The following is an 11,230-nucleotide window of genomic DNA, read 5'->3' as shown; positions in this document are numbered from 1 at the left end:
GCAACCGCGGAAGAGATCGGAAGTGTCTAGGGAAGCCGAAACGTGTGGTGCGGGAGCAGCAGCCAGAACTATTTTTCAGAGTGAGACTTCGAGGGCGAAGTCTAATTCTAGTGGGGGAGAATTGTAACAGCCCAAAATCTTAAGTATTGTTTAATAGCATTTTGGGGTGTTTTAAAGGGGGGACTCGGCGAGTTGGAGCCAGACTCGCCGAGTAGGGTCGCAGTTGTGGTCGCGGGTTCGTGGCTAGACTCGACGAGTCCAGGTATGGACTCGGCGAGTCGACGCTGTTCAGTGGAAAACCCTAGCCGTTCAGTTTGGGACGTATATAAGGGATCTTATGCCTCCATTGTTCGCCTTTTTGGCCGACTGAGAAGGACCCTAAATCGGTTGTGGGCATCCAGAACAAGGATTGAAGATCATTGGTGATTTGAGGAAGTTATTGTCCAAGAAGGAGAAGGTTTTGGCTATTGGGACAGCAAGGGAATCACGTTTTGAGGCTTGGGGACACTGAGAGTGCATGATTCAGGTAACCTTTCGGATTATTTTCTGTTATGTGAATGTGTGCATGGATTTAGGGTTTGTGAAACCCATTTGGAGATTTGATGGATTGTTGTGTTGTTATCCAACGTTTATAACCCTGTATTAGTACCCCTTAGAGGTCCAGAAGGTCCTATGTTTGTATATTCGGGAAAATATGTATCTCAGGAAGCAGTTTGATCGACTGCATGGCGTGGACTCGCCGAGTCGGATGATCAGACTCGGCGAGTAGCTTGAAGATTCATTGGGACTCGCCGAGTTGTTCTTCAGACTCGGCGAGTGGAGTCGGGGTGGCCCCGCGATTCTTCCAGGAGTGACTCGTCGAGTCAAAGAGGATACTCGACGAGTAGAAGGGGAATCTTAGAGGATTGAAGGACGACCAGACTCGCCGAGTCGCCAGGGAACTCGCCGAGTCCAGTCGAGCTGACAATGGACTGTTGACCAGAGTTGACTGGTGTGATTTCTTAGGGTTAGTTAACGTGGAAGATAGAAGTATTAATAAGGGATATATGATGTTACAGGGAGCTTGTAGCTCGGAGGATCAAGTGCAAGGGATTTTAGGAGTTGCTATCTTCCAGTGTCCGCGAGGTGAGTCTTCTCACTATACTTCACCCGGAAGGGTTTGATTGTGTGACCGGAAGGTCAAGTATGTTATGTGTTATGTTTATATGCTATAAATGGAAAGTTAGCTGCTACGCATGATATACATGCTTATATATGGGCCGGAAGGCAAAGTATTATGTAACAGAAAGGTCAGGTATGATATATGGTGTATGTGCTTTATGTGTTAGAGTATGTTACGGGCCGGAAGGCAGGTTGATATATGATAGATGTGCTTTATGTGTTAGAGTATTTGTATTATGTGTTATATATGTGTATGGGCCGGAAGGCAATTAATTTATGGGCCGGAAGGCAATTATCTTATGGGCCGGAAGGCAATTATCTTATGGGCCGGAAGGCAAATATCTTATGGGCCGGAAGGCGAGTATCTCATGGGCCGGAAGGCATTGTACAGTTGACCGGAAGGTCAGGGCCTGGAAAGGCGTATGTGCGTAAGGTATATTGGGGAACTCACTAAGCTTCGTGCTTACGTTGTTTATGTTATGTTGTTTCAGGTTCTTACAGTAACGCGGGACGGCAACGGTTCGATTGTACACACCAAAGAAAGAGTTGTGTTTTGGAGGATCCTGGTCTTCTATTATAACGAAAATGAAACTATGTTTTGTAATTCGAATGTGAATAAGATTTTAAACAAGTGTTTTTTTTAATATTAAATTGATTATTTAAATGAAAATTTTGTTATTGGAAATCACGGTGTTACAATCCAATGTTGGGTCATAGCCTTAATATTTCATTTTGGGTGTTATATTAAGGATTCTATATCTAATCTAAACTTTCTCCTTCTTCCTTTTTAGATGTCTTCCAACAATGTTGATTCTGGATCAAAGCCTACATGCTCATTCTCTCTCATGAACCTTTGTGGGAGAGTCATCTTTGATGGAATTAATTTCAATGATAGGATTAGGAACATAAGGATGGTCACTCGTTATGAGGAGAAGGAATATGTCCTCAATAAGGAGCTGAAGGAAATTGATGATTTTGCTGCCACTTCCCAGGAGATTGCTGATTTCAGGGCACATGAGAAAGATGCCACCAAGGTAGCTTGTATCATGCTTGCCACCATGTCTCCTGAACTCTTAAAGTCCTATGAGGACTTCTACCCTTTTGAGATGCACCAGGTCCTGATGGAAAGATACCATCAAAGTTCTCTTCAAGAGTGGTATGAAATCATTTGCTCCATGATTACAACAAAGATGAAGGTTGGTGAACCCATCACGGGCCACTTGCAGAAAATGAAAAGGTTCGTGGACCATCTGCTCAAATTGAATGTGAACTTTGATGAGGAGCTGGCTATAGATATCATTCTACACTCCAAACCTCCATGTTATGATCAGTTCCGCATGACATAAAATATGAACAAGGAGGAAGTCACCTTGAACAAGCTTCAGGGCCTTTTGAGGACTGCCGAAAGTGCTCTCAAAGGTAAATCTGTTGTAATCACTCCTACTGCTACTGCCCTAGTCCTGGAAATCAGGTAAGGCAAGGGAAAGAAGAGGAAGACCCCTTCCAAGGGTCAAAAGGGAAAGTTTGTTAATGGTTCAACTTCTAGCATGACTAAATTCGATTCTGCTACTCCTTCTTCCAACCCAAAAGAAGCAGAGTGCTTCTATCGTCATGATAAGGAGCACTGGAAGCGAAGCTACCCAAATTACTTTGCAGGATGTTAAGGATGGGAAAGTAAAACCCACCCATGCAAGTATTTACACTATATTGTCTAACAACTCACCACATACCAATTCTTAGGTCCTTGATACAGGTTGTGGTATTCACATTTGTTCTGATTTGCAGGGACTGAAAAAGAAGTGAGGATGTGGAGCACAGGAAGATAAACTTAATAATGGGGAATAGGAAAGTTTCTCCTGTCACCAAGATTGGAGTTTATTCTTTATTGTTTTGTAGTGGGTTAAAGTTAGATTTGAATAATTTTTGTTACTCATCTTAAATGGTGAAAAATATTATTTCTTTTCATGGTTTGTACAAAAAAGGTTTCACCTTTTGTTTTGATAATGAAATTGGTGCAATAAATGCTTATTTTAATGGTGTTTTTTAATTTTAAAGCATTGCCTTGTATTAGTGTATATGAAACTGTGATGGTTGTAGACAACTTAGGAAACAATGTATTGCATATGGATTCTTCCACTAGTTTGGATAAAGCATCTTTGTGGCATTGTCGTCTTGGATATATAAACAAGAAGTGCATACGCCAACTCCAAAAGGCTGGAGTCTTGGAATCATTTGACTTAAAGTCGGATGATAGTTGTGAATCTTGATTGCTTAGAAAGATGACTAAATCACCCTTTACTGGTTCATGTGAGAGGGGTGAAGGTTTGTTGGACCTCATACACATAGATGTGTGTGGACCCTTCAGAACTGCCACAAGGGATGCTAACCGCTTCTATGTGACTTTTATTGATGATTATAGTAGATATGATTATGTCTACTTAATCAAACATAAGTCAGAAACCTTTGAGAAATTCAAAGAGTTTAAGCAGGAAGTGGATTATCAGTTGGGCAGGAGGATAAAGATGATCTGATCCGATTGAGGTGGTGAGTATCTTAGTATCATGTTCCTAGACTATGTTAAGGAATGTGGAATTGTTTCACAATTGACACCTCCTAGGACACCACAACTTAATGGTGTGGCTGAGAGGCGCAATCGAACCTTGTTGGACATGGTTCATTTGATGATGAGTCGAGCTTCGTTACCAATCTCATTCTGGGGGTATGCCTTGGAGATTGCCATCCATATCCTTAATCGAGTCTCAACTAAAAAGGTTCCCCAAACACCTCACGAGATGTGGACAGGGAAGGTTCCCTTGTTAGAACACATCAAGGTTTGGGCTTGCGAGGCTTTCAAGAGGCGCGAGACTCATGACAAGCTCGAACCTCGAAGTGAGCGGTGTATTTTCATCGGATACCCACCAAAATCCTTTGGTTATCTCTTCTAAAGGCCGAGTGACAAATTTTTCTTCGTTGCGAGGAGAGGAGTCTTCCGTGAGAGAGAATTCATAAGCCAAGGAAACACTTGGAGGCAAATCGACCTTGAATAGCTTCAAGAGTCAAGTGGCGAGGGAACCTCAAACACAAGTGATCAACCTGAGGAGGAAACTCTTGTTAACACGATTGATGAGTTTGTGCCTCTGAGGCGTTCCACAAGAGTTAGGAATACACCTTAGTTTTATGGTTTTCAGTCCATGTACGACAATGAAGTTTGGAACTTGGTTGACAATGTATCGGGTCGTAAGACATTCGGGTGCAAATGGATCTTCAAGAAGAAGACCGACATGGATGGAAAAGTACACACTTATAAAGCGTGACTGGTTGCGAAGTGCTTTGCTCTAACTCCGGGAGTTGAATATGATGAGACCTTCTCACCGGTAGCTAAGATTAAGTTTATTAGGGTTATGCTAGCTATAGCCGCATTTCATGATTATGAAATATGGCAAATGGATGTCAAAACCACTTTCCTTAATGGAAAGTTGGTTGAGGATGTTTACATGAATCAAACAGAGGGTTTTTTCAATGCAGAGTACTCTAATAGTGTGTGTAAGCTTGAGAAATCCTTTTAGGAATTAAAACAAGCATCTCGTAGATGGAATCTTTGTTTCGATGAGAAATTCAAAGAGTTTGGCTTTTCGAGAAGCGAGGATGAGTCTTGTGTATATGTCAGAGCTAGTGGGAGTATAGTTAGCTTTTTGGTACTGTATGTGGATGTCATACCACTCATAGGAAATGACATCCCAACCTTGCAGGAGGTGAAATCCTAGCTTGGGAAGTGTTTTGCTATGAAGGAACTCGGAGAAGCCTCCTATATCCTATGGATAAGGATTTTGAGAGACGGGAGTGAAAGACTAATTGGACTTATTCAGAGTATCTACTTGGTCAAGGTGTTGAAGAGGTTCAACATGCAAAATTCCAAGCAAGATCACTTACCGATCCGAAGCAATGCCAAACTGGTAAGACTCAAAGTCTGAGTACATAGGCTGAGATAGCTGAGATGAGTCGATTACCAGATGCTTTGGTGGTTGGCTCGATCATGTATGCTATAACTTGTACTCGCCATGATGTGGCGTTTTCTTTGAGCATGGTCAGCAGATATTAGGGGAACCCTGGTAAGGCTCACTGGACTGCGGTGAAGAATGTTCTCAAGTACATGCGAAGGAGTAAGGACTGGATTCTTATCCTCGGTGGGAGTGATGACTTGAGAGTGATAAGGTATAGTGACGTTAGCTTTCACACCAATAGAGATAATTTCCGATCTCAGTTGGACTGGTTATTTACCCTGAATGGAGGAGCAGTTACATGGCAAAGTTCCAAGCAGGAGACCGTAGCTGATTCAACGTGCAGATCAGAGTACATAGCAGCAAGTGAAGTGGCAAAGGAGGTGATATGGCTGAAGAGCTTCATTGGAGACCTTGGAGTTGTACCAGCTATAAAGGAGCCTATGGGGATTTTCTATGACAATGACAATGCAGTGGCCTTAGCCACGGAACAAAGGGATCATGGCAAATCCAGACACATTGACAGAAAATATCACTTCATAAGACACAAGATAGAGAAAGTATTTCTTGTGGCAAAGAGGGTATCTTCAGAAGAGAACCCAGTAGATCCCCTCACGAAGTGACTGAATAGGGTTAAGCATTTGCAGCATGCGAGGCACATTGGGTTGAAAGACGATATTAGTTTTAATGATTAGATAGTTATTTCTGAAACTTGTAATAGATAAAATGTAATTGACATTTGATGAATAAATAAAAGTTGTTGTCTATTTATGAGTAAAGTTACTATCTTGTGTCACTTATTTACTATTGTTTCAATTTTTTCATGTTTTGACTTCCAGAATAATAAGATTTTTCGAATTGTCCACAGTCGATCATACTTTAGAAGTAGGTATTGAGTCAAGACCGTCATGAATTTGGCTTGTAGATTGTCTGAAATGGTTAGACATTGCTATGACATTCATGAGTGCTCATAAGTTATGAGTATTGGATTAGACCCACGCTCACTTGTATCACTTCATGAAATTTATCTCGAGTGATCGTGAGACGATAATATCATGTAAGTCTTCAAACCAAGAGATATGAGTTGTTGACAATGAGTTCGTTGTGCATTGATATTATGAAAACGCATCAGTAACTTGATGTAATAAAGTGTGCTGTTGTGTATGGTTTGGCAATTAGTTAGTACAAGCATATGAGTCGAATTTTATCTATTTGTTTTAGTCCTTGGAGGATTAAAAGCGATATCTTGGGCCCCTCGATGATTTTGTTTTGACTTATGTGTCGGTCCCGGTCAGAACTCAGTTGATGTGTTCGATTTAGTTCTATGTCAAACAAATCAGAAATCGGTAAACAAACTACTGGACAATAAGTATGACGTTGTTTGATGTATTTGTTCGGCTGATATCTTGAGAATAGAGGATTATATGATCACTTGTCTAAAGTGGCGTGTTCTAGTTCAACAAGGTTTTAAGAGCTATTATTGTTGGTCGGTTCCTAAAGTCATACTTGCAACTATAGTTATTAGACTTATCCAAGTGAGAGAATGTTGGGTAAGGTGTCTAAGTCCATAACTATATTTGGTATGTACTTAACCCGGTTAGCATGGTCCATTTAGGTTTCACTTCACCAGAACAATTTGGACTTTTGTGAAGAGGATATTTATGATTTGTTAATATATTATAAGTTCTAATATATTAAGATGAACTCATATTATTTAATTAGTATTGATCAAGAATTAATTTGGAACTAATTTTATGGTCAAAAGAGACTAATTAAATATATAGGGATTGATTGTCTAAATCATTCATTCTTATAATGTGGGCTAATGATCCATGATTCCTTATGTTGGGCTTAACCCATGTGGTGACCCATGGATACTCCATGGAGGTTAAAACCCATGGATCATGAGGAATGTGGAAAGTTATGCACATTAGGGTTTACATGGTGTACCCATAATGTAACCACACTATATAAGAAGCCCTTTGGTTCAAGAAATGCGAACCTAGAGTCTATACAAGAGTGTAATTGATTTTGTGAGATAAGAGAGTCTGCTTCCAAGTTTCCAAGTGTTAGTGGTGATTTGTGATTCCACTTGAGGCATTCACATTATTGGTTCTAGGATCTTAAAGCTCCAAGCAACAAGCTACAACAAAAGGTATGTTATCTAACTTGCATTATTACCCAAGTATCAAAGTTTTGTATGCTAGCTAGGGTAATACATTGGAAAGTGAAATTTTGCATGTATAATAGAGATAACATACATCCAAGGTATTTAGGGTTGCATGTACACCTTAGGAGTGTTAGATTGCTCAAGACCTTTTAGGGACGTCAATGGTGAGACAGGGGTATCAAAATAAGTATGGTTCGGAATGTATCCCATAAACATTAGGTTTTGAAGTTCCTTCAAGGGATAAGAAATAGGTTTTGGAAACTCTCTTCAAAGACATGGTGCTTTGGGCCATGGGTGACGAAAATTATGTGTCATCCGTTCGTTTGCTTCAAGAATATCAATAGAGTTATGAAAAACATCAATTTTGGCATTAAGACATTTATTATCAGTAAATAAGATATTCCTTTCACAAAAAGTTATTTGATATCTTTCTTTCAAAATGATACATTCATCATTAGTCATTAAAAGTTCTCTCTCTAGTGATCCTATCATAAGCTCACAGTCTTCAAAACGTAATCTAAGATGAGTGTATTCATTATCCAACTTCTCACTAACTTCTATAGCAGAATCATAGGCTATATGAATAAATGTCATATCTGATTAAATCTGAGTTAGATGGGGTTCATAAACAGATAAATAAAAATTACTATACGTGAGCATGGATTTTACCTGTTGGATGATGCTTCTGCCAAGTGGATCATTTGTTGCCATGTAGCAAAAGTTTGGCTCAACATCATCATCATCTTCTTTTGAAACTGAATACCACAACCTTCATTACACTCAATCGATAGAATTGCCATAAGAGACATGCTCCTTCTATATTTTACTTCACCGTTATCACCAGAAGACCAATACCCATCAACATTTATAGACATCATGGTAACAAAAGCATTTTCACTTCTAGCAAGTTCTTGTGCCCTACAAGCATAGAAGTCAAAGTCTTTTACCTTTGGTTTTTGAGAAGTTTCAGCTAAAAAGTCTTTTGCAAATTGGTTTCCGAGACCACATTTGTGAAAAAAAGTCTTGGGTTTGACTGATTTCAGAACTTCCTGGGGTTCCAAGGAGTGATTTGGGATGTTGGGTCTGTATGCAAGTGGATTTTCTGAAGGTTTAAGAAAGGGTTAAGAATTGATTTGATGAGGAGCTTGAAATTGTTTTTGAAAAGGTTTCTGACAAGGATTCCAGGGATGTTTGTACTTCATAGATAGAAATGTGAATTCTTGTTGGAAATAAAGTTCGGAATCGACTGAATTGAGATTAAGATTTTACTTAAAATTAATTATTCGGAATAAGTGGAATAGGTGGGGTAGCGAGTGTTGGTTGAGCAGATGGAATAGGTAGGATAGTTCCAAAAGGATCTGAAATAGATGGGTTTAGAATCAGTAGGTTAACAGAACTCACTAAGATGAGAGGACCTCCTGAAAAATTCTCTTAACTTTTGAGCAACATTAGAATCATGGCCTTGTTGTTCGTCAAATAACTGATATAGCTTTAGTTTCTTCATATATACATTACTATGAAGACATGACTTAAAATTTCACTATCCTTTTCTGAGGTGATTGATGAACTTCAGATTGTACTCGAGTGGAGTTCGGACTATTCCATGTGTAGTCATGTTGTTCACAACAATCATGTACCGATTTGATGCGGAGGTTATGGATTCACCGGGAATTGTAGTCAATGTATCAAATTCGTTGACAACAGATGCCAACCACTTATCCTTCATGTTCTCAGAACCTTCGAACAAGTCTTGATGTGTATCCGAAATCTCTTTAGCATATTTGCATAACTTAATGTGCTCAAAGAGAGAAAAAGGAACACCAAACACCGTTTCCGAGAACACAACTTGATCTGCATGTAGCTCTCTAGGTCTGATGCAATGAGAGGTGTTGGACATTGTTCTTCTTAACCCATGAGTGTTGCAGCAACATCTCTTTCATTTTTCTTAAAGGAACATGAGGACTTTCTTTCATAGACCTCCATATCTCTTCACCTTTTTCCTTACCAAGTAAAAATCTTTCTATTATAACTTTCCAATGATCATACTCTCCAACAACTAGCAATGGGGCACGCATTGGCAAACCCATGCTATTTTCTATTTGCATTGGATTAGGAGTACCCATTGACGTTAAGGTATGGGAACCGAAGTCGTATATAGAAGAACTTTTATCCTGAACACAGAAATGAAAAAAAATACCAAGGTAATCTCAAATCAACTATAATATGTTCCTATGGATTTAAAGAACAACCACTCAAGCTCTGATACTTAGTGAGAGTAAAAAGAACCGTGCACGAAGAAGGTTTGAAAAATCAAACCTTGAATTAGCTTAAGCTGAATGACTGCTGCTATTATAAAGGGTCAAGTGAAGTCTGGTAAACCAGTCTTGTCTTGAAATAAGAAGTTCAACAAAGTATTCAGGTATAAAAGAGTAAGTATGAACGAGGTAAAGAAAATTTAACAGTAATGAGAATGATGAAGAGAGTGATTTGACTTGAAAAATAATTAGTATTGATATGAAAGAGAATGTTCCTCAAATATTATATTGCATGTAAATAACATCTCCTTAAATAGCCAAGGAGTGATAAAAGGACAAATTACAAGACTGCATGGAGAATGTAAATTTGAGAAGTCAAAAAGCTGACAAATAGGAATTCATCAATCCCGTCCTTTGAACTTTAGTACAAAACAAATGCTAAAGCACAAGAAACATTAAATGCTATTACTGACTCAAAAGGGCACTGATAATAAGTTGTCGCCTCGGACTTGTCTACATCTCGGTGAAAGGTCTCATCGATGTGGTTTAGGCTAGTGATTGTACATCCATTCAAGCTTTAATCCATCCATTTTTGTGTTTTGATTAGTTTTCCAAGAACACCAAGAACACACACTAAGTGTTCTTGGACTTTTAGCTCAATTCAAGCTTCCTTATGTAAGTACTTCTGTCCTAGAGCCATTTAAAGCTAGCTATGCATGTTTATACCAAGGAAAAGTCCCAAGAGCACCAAGATAAAGGTGTTCACGGTTTTGGGAGGTCCCAAAACCGTAAACACCAAAAATAGGGCCAAAATGGTGTGTTAAGGTGCCTAGATGCTTCACCATGCCTTAGGGACTTGTCTAGATTCATCATTGATGAGTTTATCACACAAAAAGCACCAAAATCTTACATTTTTATGTGTTTACGGTTTGGGGATCTCCCAAAACCATAAACACCCCAAATGATGTGTAAAAGTCCAAAAAATGTCCCACGGTTGTTCCTTATGTCTAAATCTAACCTAGACTATTGCCATGTTTGAGCTAAGGACTTGAAAACCGCCAAATACCAAACTTACGAGTTTAAGGTAGTAAAATCATGAGTTTAAGGTAGTAAACTCATGGAGAAATGGTCCTTAGACCATAAACTCCATTTAGGAGTCTTTTAATGCCACACAACACTTCCTAAGGCTAAATCATGAACTAGGAATGCTTGGAATAGCTTAGAAGACTTCAAAACAACAAATGGTCAAAAGGTTAGGAGTTTACGACCGTAAACTCAAGAGTTTACGACCGTAAACTCAAGAGTTTACTACCGTAAACTCAAGGGGTGGTGGTCCTTAGGGAGTAAACTCATTTTAAGAGTGTTCCTTGAACCCCAATCATACTAGCCTTTCCCTACAACACTTAGATGCACTCCTGAGCACTTATAACACTTATACAAAGTGTTTGTCATGTCCTAGAGTGTCTTGACTTGTTTATTAGTTGTTTAAAGACTAATTGTTTATATCCATATGTCCTCATATGTAATTAGGATCTTTGTGCCTGTCTAAGTCTTCACTTGACACCAAGCACTTATGTAACGACCATAAAATTCCAACCAAATTAAACTTTTCAAAAACAACCTGATTTCATAAATTTATTACAAAA

This window comes from Lactuca sativa, chromosome 3 (assembly GCF_002870075.4).
Source record: "Lactuca sativa cultivar Salinas chromosome 3, Lsat_Salinas_v11, whole genome shotgun sequence".
In the NCBI taxonomy this organism is placed as follows: domain Eukaryota; kingdom Viridiplantae; phylum Streptophyta; class Magnoliopsida; order Asterales; family Asteraceae; genus Lactuca; species Lactuca sativa.
Note: the sequence above shows the minus strand (reverse complement) of the source record.